The sequence below is a fragment of the Chlamydotis macqueenii genome, chromosome 6, assembly GCF_036417535.1.
Source record: "Chlamydotis macqueenii isolate bChlMac1 chromosome 6, bChlMac1.mat, whole genome shotgun sequence".
Lineage (NCBI taxonomy): Eukaryota > Metazoa > Chordata > Aves > Otidiformes > Otididae > Chlamydotis > Chlamydotis macqueenii.
The window spans coordinates 33898205-33910495 of record NC_141561.1 but is presented as its reverse complement, the minus strand read 5'-3'; the positions used below and the strand labels follow the sequence as shown (position 1 = coordinate 33910495).

The following is a 12291-nucleotide window of genomic DNA, read 5'->3' as shown; positions in this document are numbered from 1 at the left end:
CAGATGCTGGTAGGCTCGAGGCGTACGACAGACAGGGAGGGGTGTGAAGCAGCCCCCTTTCCCCGTTTGCAGGTGAGCAGGGAAGGGGATGAGGCGAGGGGGCTCCGGCTCTGGGCACCCGCCGTCCCTCAGCGCCTGCGGGCCCGCAGGGGGCACACCCCCCCGGCACAAACTGGGGCTGGCAGAGGGGGGCCGGGGGCAGCGGCCCAGCTCCGGGCTGGGCCCGGGGAGCGGCGCCCGCCGGGGGGCGCTGCCAGGCCGGGGCGGGGCCGGCGGGCGGCGGCGGCGCCTCCGCCCCGCGCGGGCGGGGAGGGGCCGGGGCTGCGCCCCGCTCCGCTCCCCCCCGGCTCCGGCTCCGGCTCCGGCTGCGGCAGGGCAGCGTGCGCCGCCGGCTCCGGGCGGGAGGCGTCGGGTGGCCGCGGGACGGCGGGCAGCGCCCTTCGGCGGGGCAGAGGTACGGCTCCCCCCCGGCAATCCCCCTCTTTGTTTTGCGGGACAGGGGGGGCGGCGGGGTTCCCGCACCCCCGGCCCGGCGGGATAGGGCTGGGGTCAGCGCTGCAGGGGCTGGGGAGGGGGGTTCGGTGCCGGGACCCGTGCGAGGAGGGGGGCGGCGGTGCCGGGACCCGGGTGCTGAGCCCGGGAACCCCGGCGCCTGCCTGGCGTCCCTTCTCGGGGCAAAGCTGCGGCTTCGGGACGGTTTACCGTCGCTGTGGCTCTCGTTAGCATCCGGTGGGTGGTTGTAGGCTTTAGGCAGCTTAGTTCAGGCATTCGGAATGCTGGTGTGCACACACGCAGTGATGGTCCGGATCTTACCCCGTGGAGCAAGAACGTGTGTGTGTGTGCTTTTTCTGGAAAGAGAGCGTGGCATCTGTTTCTTCTTGTCTCAAATGATTACCGCGTGTGCGCGGCTTCGCTTCATTCAAAAGAGCGGGCTCGGCAACGGGAGAGCCGTGGGAAGAAAGAGTGTCGGTAACTCGGAGCGGGATGATAAGTAAATTTCATTTAAAGTTGAGTAACTTTTGGAGAAGATCCTTAGGGAAGGGCTTTCCAGGACAGGGTCGTTGTCCCAAAGAGCTTGCCTGCGAGGATGGCTTGGCATAACCTCCCCGCTGAGACCGTCCGACTGCGCCTTCCGAGGCTGTCGGGATTCGGTGTGGGACATCTGCTGCCATTGCTGCGTTTCGGGAAGGGCATCCCTTTGTTCCTCAGAGCGGCCAGACTCCCCCTGCCAAACCGTGGCCATCCTGGCAGGCGAAGCGCGTAGGTGCAGCGCTCGCTTGCCTTGCCCACGGTACCTGAGTGCGCGTCCGTCTGTGTGTGTGCACGCTATTTGCTTTTTTGAGTAATTTAAACCTTTGGCGTTTCAGATGGTCAGATTACGTCAGTTGCTATGTATTTAAGCAGGATAGCTGCCCTAAAGGACAAACTTAACAGTAAGGGAATAAAAGCTAACTACTCTTAAAATGTATGTTGGAGAAACTATTTAAAATATATCCAGATTAGAAATTACCACTGGAAAATTTAAACATCAGGTAAAATGGCTGACTCCGCAATTTTTGTGTTGAATCATGAGTTTCCCATATCTGGCTGTCCTATTGTTGATTGTGAATTAAGGCTGGCAACAAGCTGCCCATCCTTCCCTGGATGAATCATCACTTTGTCAAGCCCTGTGTCAAAAACAAGGCTTTCCCCAAAGGCGCGCAGTGTTAGAGAGCATAAATAGTCCAACCCATCTGTTAAAGTAGAGTTCAGTGCTTGGCCGCTTTTAAGGATATTAAAGGTAACGCCGTTGTTCTCTTCATGTGTTTTTATTTCCAGTTGTCCCAGGCCCGAGTTTAAGAATGTCTTTAATTTAGTGCTTAATGCAACGCTGCTGCCTTTGGCTTGATTCTGTGTGAAGGTGTAATAGTTGTAGCATTCCCGTTATTCCCAGGGTAGCATCCAGTGGTCACCGCTCATGTTGGTGTTTACCATCCTGTAGCAATTACTGGTGTATTAGGTTACCACAAGCTCCCCCCTGTCCTTAGGAAAGATGTTTCTGAAAGCACTGATGTGGTGTTAGGTGGCATGTTTGATGGACATCTTAAAAGCTTCTGGCACCATATGGGCACCACGAAACAGATTGAGTGCTCCACAAGGCGAAGGTGAAAGAACTCATGAAAGCTTCTTCGATCACAGAAAATTGCCTTTTTTTCTTTCCGTGTTTTGTAAGAGGCCTTGTTAAATCACATCTGTAGGGAGTAGCTCCAAGAGGAAACAATGCCAGGGGAGGGTAGTTTAATTTAGTGATGTGTGTTAGCCCTTTCCAACTTTGTGCAAGACTTGATGTAATTCCCTTTAAAAGGGCAAATGTACATTGCAAGCCTACTAGTGCTTTTTGGGGGAAGGGAAAATAGAGTCTGGCAAATGAGAGGAGGAAGTGGGAGAGAGAAATTGGAAACATAAGCAAAGCCATTAATTTTTCCCACTGTGTGCTATTAAGAAACTGCTGGCAATGTACGGGGGATACTCTGCCTCGTGGAAGTGTCATGGACTTGCTTCACATGATTCTCTGAGATCATCCGGTTTCTCAGAGCTCTGTGTGAACAGAAATTCCTCGTGTTGGCGTCTGATCTCATCTTCCTTCGGCAGTAGCAATAGCAGTGCCTTGGGAATCAGAGAGGAAGGTGAAAAAACCACAAGTGGGACGGTTTGGAGAACAGCTTAGTGCTTGTGTAGGCCAATCTGGACACTCTGTTTCCTCCTTTTGCTTGCCCTGTGTGGTCAGGGCTGGGACAAACGCTATCTTACCTGTCAAAGTTAAGCGCTCTGTCGGTGTGCTAAGCTTATTTAGTGCAGCTCATGTGTCAGACCACCCTATAAATTTTACCTTATTTTATTCATCCTTTTTATTCTTCTAATGAAGAATGAACTGAAATGGAAAATGGTGACTTGAATGATTGTATGCGTCAAGCTTGGGGAATTTCCTGAGGTTGATGAAAGACAAAAATAGAGGGTTTTTTTTCCCCTCTGGTAGCTATGTCTTTTAAATTCTCAGAGCCTTCTAAGTAGCTTCTCCTGTTTGTTGGGGGACTACTGGCAAAAAATTTAGGAAAGCTGCAGTAGTGATGACCAGCCCTTGAGTCTGTAACCTGATCCACAGCTTTTTTTTTTCAACTGGGAAAGGAAGTAACAGCTCCTATTACACCCTTATGTAACCTCTCCATTCATATCCTCCAAAAAGAAGGAAGCCAGAGCTTGATTTCTGATGTATAAACTAACATCAAGGCATGCTTTGTCATAAAGAAGCAATAAAGGATAACATTAATTTTCTTTCATTTTGCAATTCCTAGAATTAAAAAAAAAAAAAAAAAGAAATTATTTTTATTTTGTGCTGGTGGGATGGTGGAAAGCCTGCAACTCTGTCATATTCAGTGAAGTAGCTGTTAAAGAGGATACTGGAACTGCTGCAAGGTCTTTTTGTGAATCTTTCCCAGTGGGTTTGAGCATTAGTCTCAAAACATTTACCCATTGCAGTTGTGCCCCACTTTGCTTGTAGATAGTCAAAGTTTTGCTCTTTTAGTTTGTATGACTCCAGATTTTGATGTCTGAACAATGTGTGGAGACAAGGATCACATCTCTTTTGACATCGAACTTAAGCACCATCTTGGGGGAAAATGGTGAGGGAAGAGGAAGGTGAGGTTCTCAAAACTTTTCCATGTCCTTTCACAATATATAAAAATATATAAAAGTAGTATAGTAGATGTTTCTTCCTTTGAATAGGAGAAATACCTCTGCTCACTGACTTTCTATGACCCTGTCTGGGGTTCCCAGCTTCCATACCTCAGTAGGGATGTTAACTCTTTTCCACGCTTCCTCATCACATTTGCCTTTTATCTCCTGCCAACCTGTCTTTTCTCTAAACAAGTGGCCCCTAGTTCTTTACTTAGCTCTGATACCTGCTCCCCATCCTCCTGAAGCCACTGGCATGTCATGCTTTTGTTGCAATCGTATCCTGTGCCTGGGAGGTGGGTAGCTGTGAAATGTGTGACTTGATCCTCAGGGACCAGCCTGGCCTGTGACAGGCTCTTCTTTCGGCAGAGCTGGAATGCGCTTTTGTGGTATGCATGACCATTTTCAGTGACTCCTGCCAGTTTTGATCCTTTGCTCTGTGTTTGAAGAAACTTGTAAAACCAAGCAGTTTATCTCACCTTTTTCTTATCTTTGTTTAAGTAACTGTAGACTCTTTGGAGTTGCCTGCGGACTCAAGGTTTTAGACTAATGCCACAGGGCTAGAACCATCAGAATTGTTGTTTTGCGTGTGAAGAGGTAGTGACATAGCTTTTGGACAAAACTGTGCAGACACAATCTTTTTGTCTCTCCCAACTCCTTGTTACTGGGAAATTTCTCATGTAGCATCAGCAAGCAAACTTGTGTCCATTTCTTGATATATTTGAATTCTGCTAGCAGGGTCACTGTTGTGATGAAAGTTTTTCAATGAGAGAGACTGAAGTTTGAAAATAAGTTGTCTTCATCTCTGAAACGCTATCAAGTCCCCTGTTCAGGTGCCCAGCTGGTTGGGGAATCATTCTGTGCACAGCATAGCAGGAGTAATGGACCCCAGAGGCAAGAGCAGCATCCTTTCTCTCTGGTGGAAAACACACACACATGCATGTACACGCACACTCATGCTCAGCCTTTGAGATGAAAGCAATCAAGAGGTGGCCTCTAGCCTAAGCAGCCAGACTTAACATTTCAGCAAACAAGCTGAGGGCTCAAGATAAGGAATCCAAATATCCAGAGTCTTGAAGGAGAGAGGGTGAGAAGCACTTAATGTTGCAAAGATTTTCTCCTTTGCAGGGTGGGGAGCGGGTGTATCTTGGGCTTTAGGTAATTGCTTTGTCCCTGACTTTGTGTGGTGCTGCCTCTGAATTGCTTTGATGTGGGTGCACTAATTATGTTCATAAACTTTGCCTTGCTCTCCCTCCCTTGCAGCAGTCCTTACAAGAGTCTTATATTAGCAGAAATCCTTATGCTGTTGGACAAGATGACCATGAAAAACAAAGACACTAGGGAGAAAGAAAGAGTGTATAGGAAAGCGAAAGAGGAGATAATTATGGGGAGCAGGTGCTGAGTAACAGAAGGGTTGGTGGGTACTGTACTATCAGGTTTACTTGCTGTAGATTTCTTTATTTTCTGAATACAGGCAACGAGGAGAGACTCATTTTTCCCTACTGTCAGCAGAAAGTAGTTTTTAAAAGTTTGTGACCACAGTCTGGTCAGCACTGGTACAAGTTTCCTGGGCCCACAAATATGCTCTGTATGCAAGCTCTCTTGCTTTTCTCTCTCTGCTCCTTTTTCTGTAATTTTCCACAATTTTCATAGTTTGTATGCTCTAATGTGCTACTGAGGGTACTTTGAATTAGGAATAAGAATAATTAAACTCCAAGGCTTACTGCAATGGAAAGGAAAACAGGTACAGAGCAATCATATCCTGAAACATTTCTACTCTTTTATATGAAGTCTGCACTTTTTTTTTAGGAGTGTGTTCTTCCGCATGTCTTGCAAGAGCACACTCATGTTTGAATATCTTTGTAAAGGCTTGGCCTTAAGGAAACCAGTTTTTATGCACAGTGGAGCATATGTAATGTCCTGATACTGTGCTTTAACTTTTCCACTGACCTTTGAAAACTTGCACCTTAGAAATGAAACAAGGAAGCCACTCGGTATTGAATTTTGTATCTTGGGAAAGCATGAACAAAGGAAGTTGTGCTTGCTCTCTATATTTTAATGGCCTTCTGTGAAAACAATTTGTAGGACAGGTAAGGGTGTCCTTTTAGATCAAAGAGGTGTCCTTAAAGTCCTTATTGCATAAGGACTCTTTGGATGGCACTTTAATGAGAAGTTAGTTCTGCTTTTAGGAGACCTGTTGAAGGAAGTGAAGTTGGTGTGAATCCTCTCTGTTGTTCCTCTGCAGAAGCAAATAAACAGCTTAATGGAGAGGCACTGGTGACATTGGCTGAGAGGTGAAGAGGTACCGTTTCTTCTGGGACTCTGGGGACCAGTTAACCGTCTGCCAAGTAGCTTTGCTAGAGCTTCATGTTTGAGGGTGGAGAAAAGAAGCTTTTCCTAGTGGAGCTCATGCTTATCCCACATAACAGAAGGGATACCTGGGATGTCTAACTTGTGGCAGGAATACCAGCTGCTCTACATTTTCATCAAGAGGGGCTTGGAGAGAGGTCAGAAGGAAGATGATGGTAGGGGTTGAAAGGCATTTTTGGGAGTAATTAAACTTACAAACTAAACAAGTTAAACCTACAGCTAAACCAGTTACCAATTGGTTGGTGAGGGTCTGGAGACCCTTCCTAGTTTTCACGTGTGAGAGGAGGTCTGTGGCTGATGGAGCAGTCAAGCTTAGTAAGCTAGGGAATTGATGATTCCAGGTGAAACTTTAGAGAAGGAGGAGTAGTGGAGGGGGTGAAAATGAATCCCCCTCTCTCTGAAGGAATATTGCTGGTTGTGGTGACAAATCCATGTACAAAGAATCCTCTGTACAGCTTTGGTTAACTCTGCTCGGCGAAGATGGGCTCAAATGGGAGTCGGAGCAGAAAAGGGCTATTGGGGTGGTCGGGGAGATGGGGGAAGCCACTGAGAGGAAAATGAGCAATACTGGATGTGCTTTATTCAGAGTGAGGACCGCGAGATGATCCTCTCTAAATATTTTCCTGGGAGGGAGAAAACACATTTAAATTTAAAAACAAAAGAAAAGCCCAATAGCATTTGTACATGAAAGAAGTAGTGGAGATATTAGCTGACCATGAATAAATTTAGGCTAGAAATTAGGCACACTGTTGGAACTATTTCTCATGAAACTTCAGAAGGCTGAAAAATCGCACTCTGGAGTAGTGCAGTATAGTAGTCATGATTGTCTGATACAGTGGTTTTGGCACCGGTGTTGAACATGCAGAACAGATACAGCTACTATTGCCATTGTTCAGTTCACAGACTGACAGGCTGCGGGAGTTAAAAGGGCTCTGGAGATTACCTTCGGTGATCAAAGAGCGCAAGGCTGTGTTAAAACAAAGTTCACTCCATGAGGAACCCCTGGAAAATCTTTTGGCAAGCAAAGGTAGAGCTGGAGCTCCTCGTAACGTATTTCTGACACAAGGGAATCTTGCCTGTACCTCATGTGAATAGATCTTTTTGCTTCCTAAAACTGCCAGATGGTAGTTCTCACCGAACAAAAGCGAGGGAAAACTCAGTACCTGTGAATATGTGTTGAGTTGGTCTGCTGTGAAATTGACTCTTTTCCTTCTATGCGAGAGAGATGCTTTCTGTTGATGTTTTAGGAAGGTATTCCTCCCTAAATCTGCAAAGTGTTACATTTCATTTGGAAATGCCTTTGTTTATCATGCTAGATGTTAATAAAACCACTCTCTGCTGGCTTCTAACTTCATGTGCGTTGAAATGCAGCTTCTTGAACTGTTCCCATTGTCTCTGCCATTAAAAGCTTTTTTAGCTTGGATTTGGGCAAATACTGCTTCCTTTTCCTGCAACACTTGCATCTATTTTTTTTTTTAATTTTTATTTTCTCCTACCTCCCTGCTTTTCATTTAAAATAACAATGTTTTGCTGAAGATAAATTAATGCACAGAATAGACAGTGATGGCAAATTGCAGGGTGGAACCTTGCACTGTTCTGTTACCTTGGCAGCTGGTCCTGGGAGAAATGGGACTAATCAAGGCTGACTTCCTGCAGGTTTTTCACTTGTGACGGATTGACTTGCAAAGAAGCAATAATTTCCATTTGAAGCTTTTCTGCGGCTAGGGAATTATGTGAGGCGATTCTTCTGCAGTGGCTCTGTGGTACTTAATAAGGTGTTTGTTCTGCTTGCAGCCTGTCCCTGTGATAGAACGCTTATGCTCAGATCTCCTTTCCTGCCTGCTTCTGCAGATGCGTGGAGAATTTGTTATTGTGTTGTCCTTTACTTCTCTGTCCTTTCAGTGAAATTCAACATTAGACATGTATGAAAGAGTAGATAGACCAAGACGTGTACAGTTAGCATGATTTATCTTATTTTGATAAAATACTAGGGTAAAACCATTCCATGTAGTATTTACAAGTATTACAAGGAGCCCATCAGGTTGAGGTTTCCAGGAGGGGGAAATTGCAACAGCCAAGAATAAGATCTCTGGGATGGTTTTCAGGTGACCTCTTTTCCTTCTCTTTTAAGTAGGAAAGGAAATTGAATGGTGTGGAAATACACAGGGCTTTCAACTGTGCAAATTTTAGCTTTACCTGGACTTTTACTGCTTGGAAGAGAATATAAGTGCATGGAAACTTGGCCATTGCTCTGTGAGTGCCATGGTGTCTCCCAGCTGCTCTAGGAGTTGTAGGTACGCTCAGTTGTCGTGGGTGGCTTGGTGGTAGGTAGGGCACCAAGGCCCCTTCTGGGATCTGGGTTTCCTGAAGCTCCTGATTAGCCTTGTGTTTGTCGGTGCCCAGTTTTAAGTCTGGTTCAATGACTACAGTGATGGCTTTCTGTGGCTGCTTTTCCTTCTGCTGTTGGCAGCTGAGTGAAGCTGCGGCGTCACCTGTTCTGTTATTTCATATTCTGCATATCTTCAAGGCTTATCACCCACTGCTTAGCAGGTAATGCACACAAACATTCGAGAAGATCAGCGTGTACTCTGGTATTTTAACCTTGTAGTATTAAGACATCTTTTAACACCCACATTGCTGACATGATATCAATTGGTATTTACTCCAGTTGCTCCACAATGGGTGGATTTCTTTTGCCTGTGAAGGATGTGTGGTTTGTGTGCTGACTGGAGGAAAGCAAGGCTTGCTCTCTGCCCATGTACTTATGTGGAAGGGAAAGTAAAAACCCTATTATAATAGAAGTATAAATGAAAGATCTAGATTACGATTGATTGCTGGATGACTCCCAAAGGAGTGAAACATCAGTTGAAAGAAATGTTTTGACTTTGTGAGGGCTGGTTGTTTATAAGTAGTATTTTGTGAGGATCTGCTACTTCTGAATGTGAGCTCTGGTGTGGTAGCAAGCTGTGACATACAACAAACAAAGAAGAGCCCCCAAAATAAATAAGTGCTACCTTGGTTTTTGTGCCCCTGTTCTGCAACAGCTATGCAAACATAACCTTTGGATTGGGCGGGATCCCAAAAAATTGGCAGAAAACTTTAAGCGGCAGCTTGAAAGATGAAGATAATCAGTTTAAAAGGGTAACCCCTGCTTCAGATATCCAATAGTAAAAGCTAATTTTTGTAGGTTTTTTTTTTTTTAAGAATGAGGACGTTTTCTTTGTGTTCCTGTTCTGTACTGACAATTTTTAAAAAAATCATGTTGTCTGAAGAACATAGTCTGAAATCTAGTCTCTAGGGGAAGAAGGCAGGACCTTTGACAACTTCTGGTTTTTCACTTACGTTTTGCTCCTTGTTTTGAAAAAGATTCAGGAGAATCTTAGGAACCTATGTGCCAAAAAGAGACTCCCTTTATTGCTGAGTATTGTATCCTTTTCTGTAGATGTGGACCTGGAATGATTATAAAACTCCGTGGTTAGACAATGACTAAGAAAAGCCTAAATGTAAGAAACCACCATGGATCTTGTTTCTGCTGAAGTCAGTGGGAATTTAACCAGAATTTTGGACTGGGAACAGCCTTATTAGTGAAGACCTATTTCCAGATGCATTGAAAATACCCAAGGTGTTCTCCTCATTAAGCAAGAAGTAGTTTGAAAAAAAAAAAAAAAAGGGAAAAAGAAAAAAAATTCAAGCTCCAGAATAACCATTTACAGAAAAGGCTACTCTGCACTTATAATATTTGAAGTCTGTCAATATAATCCCAATTGTAAAGGAACTTTTGCAGGGTAAAAAAAATGGAGCACCAAACATCCTTTGATTATTTTAAGACTGTATGTTAGCAGGTGCTAAAGAAGGGTGCCTGAGCAATGCTGAAGGACCCAAATGTTTTTCCCAAAACGTAGCGTGACTGTATGACCAATCCTGATGAGGGAAAGCAAAGCTGCAAGTTGACTTAGCAAATAGATCAGCCCCGGAGTGCAATTACTGGTGGCAGTTACTGTGTTGTGGTTGCAAAATAATTATTAGAAGTAATTTGAAAACCTGTACTGCTGGGAGAATAAAGTAGAAATAGTAGAACAGATATACTCCATGGTCTCTTACTGTGGGTAATATCCATGCTAATGTTATTCAAACTGGGATGCAAAAGTAGCAGAAAGCGGCCTTAGAGAAATGCAGACGCAGCCCCTCACTCCTTTCCTCAGGCTTATGAATTAGTCTTTTCTTAGGGAAGAGAAGGAGGGCAAAAAGCTGTGCTGTATCTTCTGCGTACATGGCTCAGGTTATGTGGTTTTGTGGTGAGGTACCTTTTACAGCGTAACACCTTTTACCTGTCACAGGTGTGGTACGTGCTCTCGTGATGAAGGATATGAACAGAGCCACGAAAAAGGTGTCTCTCTTACTTTTGGGGGATTGGTAGCAACTAATTACTGCTTATTGTAGATTGTAACCAAGCTGATGTAAAAATAAAAAACCCGACCCAACAAAACAAAACATTTCAGCAATACCCCCGCCAACAAGTGCCAAAGAACCCCAGCAACAGCAACCGAAGCTCTCCCCTCTGCATTTGTAACGGACCTGAGTCCTGCTAATGAAGGAAGTTTCAGCACTGTGTATGCCAGTAGGAGATAATGTCCTCTAATTGTTACACTGTCAGTTTTTCTAAACTGTAGTTAAGCCTCTATTGTTTAACTGCTCAAAGATGATACTGCCTCACATTGGTTGCAGCTGTTTGTTCAGCAATACTTCAAGAAAGAAACAGGCTACTTAAAATTGCCCAATCTTTAGCTAAATGTGTTTGGTCGCAGAAGCCAGCAAGAGCATTCGTTCCTCCTATGGAATTCTGCTGGACAAATCTTCTGTCATCTAAATTGCAGTCACTGGCATGCAGCTCTATCCTAATCTGATGTTGCTAAAGAGCCGTTCCCATTTAGCTGATGCTAAATGCAAACATTCCTGCGGTCCTAATACAAATACACTCTGTAATGCTGCATTTTACTTTTGCAATTCACCAGAGCTGTTTTGTTGTTAACTACTCAAGGAATCTGATACACATGCGTAATGTTCAGTGCCTACAGAAAATAGAGGAGTTGGACAAGGCTTTCAAATAATAGCTCTTGCTTGGTAAGTAAAATGTGAGAAACATTAGTTGATCCAAAACACCCAAATCATAAGCTTTTTCAGTTTGGAAAACACTGATTTGTTCAGTAGGACTGTGGGTGGAAAATGAGTTCGGAAGATATTCAGACATTGGCCAAACCAAAAGGAAAGATGGAGAGTCAGAGGAAGCATTTTAATTCTTTAAGAATGCTTTTACTGCTCTTGCGATATCTATTAATATTCCTGCCTGCAATCTATCTGGCAGGTTCCTCAAGTTTGTTCTCTTGGAGGAACAAATCATGGGCTGCAACATCGCACTGTTTTCTGCATGCTCTTTTCTTCAGCATGATGATGGTGGCAGAGCAACATCTGTGAGCAGTCACAGCTGGGCAGGAGGGTGCAGGTGTCCCTCGCAGACAACCACCAGGCATCCCTGTAGCATCCAGACACTGGAAAGGTTAGGGGATCTGGAGGGAAAGCAAAAGATTTTCTTTGGATGATACAAACATTTTTTTTTCATACGTGCTGATGTTGGGAAATCTAGCTGTGAGCAAAAAGGGCACTATAATAGTTCAGCTGCAGTCTGCCTCAGCTTACCTGGTGAACCAGCACAGGGTGTTTCCAATGAACTCACGCCTTCTAGGCATCAGAGGCTAGTGGTATGTAGGGTTTGTTGGGCAGCAGAACAAGATGAATTTAAACCCTGCCTCTTGCTAAATTGGTACTTGTGCTTGTAATGAGCAGTAGAAGATGGCTGTAGTTCCTTTTGGTTTTGTTTTGTTCAGGTAATGGCACTGTGCCCCTAGCTGCTTTTTGCAGCAGTGTCCTGTCGGTGTCCCTGCTCCAGGTGAGCTGATTGCTCCCTGACAGAGAAAAAAGGAACCGAGTAGATAAGCACAATTACAGCCTGGCGGGGGCTTGGGATCAGACCTGGAACATGAAATCAGTTTGAACTCTGATATTGAATTACTGATGTTGCATGTTGTCCCTTTTAACTCTTACAAAAGAAAAAGGTGGCTATTTTCTACAGTGAGTTGGTGGTACTGAAACCAAAGACTTTTTTTTTTTTTTTTTTTTTTAAATAGTCAGAGCTTGAAGCATGTGTGAGTACAT

General features: G+C 44.7%; 1 protein-coding gene across 4 annotated transcripts in view; it reads left to right on the top strand.

Annotated features, from left to right (window-relative positions):
* Positions 1 to 359: 359 nt before the first annotated feature.
* MYO1B (myosin IB) overlaps positions 360 to 12291 on the top strand; it is a 110475-nt gene continuing 98543 nt past the window's right edge. For all 4 annotated transcript variants that reach the window (XM_086750891.1, XM_086750889.1, XM_086750890.1 and 1 more), the window contains exon 1: positions 360 to 454. The gene's annotated coding sequence lies outside the window, so the exon portion shown is untranslated. The remainder of the gene's footprint in view (positions 455 to 12291) is intronic.